Below are 4,030 nucleotides of genomic sequence, written 5' to 3' on the forward strand. Positions count from 1 at the left end.
TTTTTTTTTGAAGCTATTTTTCTCATGAATGTCATTTTAAACATAAGGAAATTTACCTTATTACATACACAAACAACTAATGAAACCGCAGTAAAAGAAGAAATAAGCAAGCATACATTTAGAAATCTGTAATTGATATTAGCAGAACATAAACTAACAATAAAAAATAGATCAAGTTGGTATTAGAGCAAGCTTGAATTTCTTGATTGCTTGAGTTTGTGCAATTAGGGTTTTAATGGTTGCAAAATTGTGATGCTTACAATGTTAAAGTTGCATAAAGGAGAAGGGAAGCTATTGGTTGCAACTCTTGAGTTAATGCTGAGAAAGGAGAGCCACAAGGCCACAATATCCACCACTCAAAGTTCCAATTCCAGCTGCACCTGAAACTCATCAAGTTTTGCCTTCAACTAAGATTGAAGAGGTACAAGTAGTACTAGTTTCTGAGCCTGAATCCACAACCATTATGTCTGGAGAGAGAGAGCTTGAAGGTCCTTCTTCAGAAGAGGACAAATTCAAGAAAGATTTCTTCACTTTGATTGAGATGGTTAAAGTCCTCTATGAAGAGAGGAATACTAGAATGGTTGGATAGAGTTCTAAACCTCCACATGGAGAAGGAAGCTCAGAGGATAAAAAATATGAGAAGAAGGATTCAAAAGGGAATGGTGGAAATCCACCTCCATATCCACCATCCTCATCATCTTCCTTATCATCTTCATCATCTCACACAACATCATCTTCCACTACCACCAAGGAAACTTCCCATGCTCATTCAAAAACCACAAAAGGAAAGACTCCCTTACTTAAATTGGACATAAAGTTTGAACTTCCCATGTACAATGGAGAGGTGAATGTAGAATAATTGGACAATTGGATTCGACAATTGGAGGTATATTGTAGAATTTATAACCTTCAAGAAGATGACATAAAAATCCAATTGGCTTCACTGAGGCTAGAAGGCACTGCACTAATTTGGTGGGAAGCAAAGACTTAGGAGGAAATGCGAATCCATGGTAAGATATCTATTACTTGGGTTGAATTTGTTTCTGCAATTAAAAGACAGTTTTATCCTTTAGCCTATATGCAAAAAGCCATTATGAGTTGGCATAATTTTAGGCAACTCAAAGGCCAAATAGTCCAAGATTATACAAAGGTGATTAGGAAAAGGGCTTTGTTGTTAGGAATAAATCTGAATTTCCAAGATACACTGTTGAAATATATTTGGGGTTTACATTCCTATTTGAAACATACTATCCTTATGTTCAATCCAAACAATTTAGATGAGGTATGTGTGCAAGCCACACACCTTGAATCTAGAGGAAAGAACATTCAGAAGAGGGTAGTAAGAGGAATCCATTCAAGGGCAAGGAGAAAGAGAAGGGTGGAAAATGGAAGGGAAAGAAGAATGCAAGTGTGAAGAAAGAAGGGGAGAAAATCACATGCAAACATTGTTCGAAAGCGGGGCATGATGAAGCCCACTGCTGGAAATTACATCTCGAATTAAGGCCTAAGAAACAAAACAATAAAGGAAAACAAAAGATGATTGCTACCACACAACAAGACCTTGGTTTAGACTCTGGTGATGAGACCAAGATTTCAGCCATGGTTACAAAAGGAAAAGAAACTATTGCAAGCACTAGTTCATCACATTGTCAAAACAACACTCCAAATGAAGAATCAAGAATAGAGTTGTTTCATGTAAGAGTGATTTCAAATCATAAAAATATTGACGCATTATTTGATAGCGAGTCACAATCCAACTTAATTTCAGAAGACTTGGTAAAAAAAATAAACCTTGAAACTATACCTCATCATATTAAGCCATATCCATTGGGTTGGATAGTTAACAATGCAAACTTATAGGTTACAAGGAAGTTTTTATTCAAGTTTGGCATTACCAAAAGGTTCATTTGATGAAGTTGAGTTAGATGTAGTTCCACTTAACATCTCACGAATCATTTTTTCTAGTCCTTATTTGTATGATAGGAAAGAAGTATTTTATCGCCATGACAACAAATACATATTCCTCAAGAATGGGGTGGAGTACATAGTGAGAGCCCATCACAAAAAGATGAATATGTCTTTGGTTAATGCAGGGCAAATGAAGAGATTAGTAAATGCAAGTAAAAATTTTGCGCTTCTCATGAACAAGAAAAAGAATGATATTGATTATGAATCTTTTGAAGGTTGCGATGATAAATTGAAATCTGATTTGTTTGATGTGGTAAGCATGCATGGCGAGATGTTTCAGGAACCAAAGGGGTTACCTCCCAAGAGGGGAATTCAACATGAGATTCAGTTGCAACAGGATGTTCCACTTCCAAACATAGGCATGTATCGCATGTCGATTATGGAGAGCATGGAAATCAAAAAGAAAATTCAAGAATTGTTGAACAAAGGTATCATATGCCCATCTACTTTGCCATGTGGTTCGCCATTGTCTTAGTGCCAAAGAAGGATGGAACTTGGTACGTGTGTGTGTATTTTTGTGCATTGAAGAAAATCACGGTAAAGAATCATTATCCACTCCCAAGAATTGATGATTTTCTTGATCAGTTGAGGTATGCAAAGTATTTCACTAAGTTAGACTTACGAAGTGGTTATCATCAAGTTAGGATAGTTAAAGAAGACATTTGGAAAACCACATTTAAAACTAAAAAAGGATTGTTTGAGTGGCTTGTTATACCTTTCAGCCTTACAAATGTTCCAGATAATTTCATGAGGGTAATGAATGATTTATTGAGCCCATTTCTAGATGAATTTGTCATTGTCTACTTAGATGATATTCTCATATTCAACAAGTCAAGAGAGGAACATGTCATGCATGAAAACAAAGTACTAGATATCTTGAGAAAAGAACAATTGTTTTTAATGATGTCGAAGTGTGAATTTGGCAAGACTTCTTTAGTGCATTTGGGACACATTGTTGAAGGAGGTGAGTTGAAGATCTACACCTCTAAGGTTGAGGTCGTTTTGAATTGGCCCAAGCCCAATATAGAGGTAAGAAGATTTTTAGGGGCAACACAATATTGGAGAAAATTTATTGCTAATTTTTCTTCAATTGCAGCTCCATTGCATGCATTGACAAGTGTCAAGAAATTCTTCCACTGGGGAGATGTACAATAGAAATCATTTTATGCTTTGAAGTAAAAGATTAGTTCAACAACAGTATTGGAACTTCTAGATCTTAGACAGCTATTCAAGATTCAAACGAATGCAAGCGATTATGCAATGGGAGCAGTTCTATTGCAACATGGTAAGCCCATTTCATTTCATTCTGAAATATTTAATGGAGTTGTAACTAACTATCCCACCTGTGATAAAGAAATTTATGCATTGGTACAAAGTGTTAAGAAATGGAAGCACTATTTGATGGGGAAGGAGACCATCCTTCATACTGACCATCAACCATTGCAGTAATTATTGTCACAGTCAAAGTTGCAGCAGTCACGAAATTTCAGATGGATGGGTTTTCTACAACAATTTCATTTGGTGATCATGTATAAAAAGGGAATCTACAATAAGGTAGCTAATATGCTTTCAAGGCCTATTGTAAATTCATCTGTTATACTCAAGCATAATTCTATTTTTCATGAAAGTTACATAGAATAATATGAAAATGATAGTGAATTTCAAGAAGTATATGCAAGCTTGAGTCAAGGAAACCAAATTGAAGAGTTGGATTATCATGTACATAAGATTTTTCTGTAGCACTTGGGCAAGTTGGGTATTCCACAGGGAGAAAAAAATGGTATCATAAGGGAGGTGCACACTTCATTGATTGCCAGACACTTTGGTGTGGGAAAGACAATAGTGAATATTCAAAGGTATTGTTATTGGACACGCATGTTGGATAATGTTTCTCAGTTCATAAGAGGAGGTTCTTTATGTGCTACAAGTAAGCCTAGCAATAGGAAACTTGGTTTATGCACTCCACTTCCAGTACCTTCACATCCATGGGAGAGTATCTCAATGGATTTTGTAGGAGGTATTCCATTGTCAAGGAAAGGTCATGATTACTTGTATGTAGTTG

This window comes from Pinus tabuliformis, chromosome X, assembly GCF_031772625.1.
Source record: "Pinus tabuliformis cultivar Carrire ecotype Pingquan chromosome X, CPIR1, whole genome shotgun sequence".
NCBI lineage: Eukaryota > Viridiplantae > Streptophyta > Pinopsida > Pinales > Pinaceae > Pinus > Pinus tabuliformis.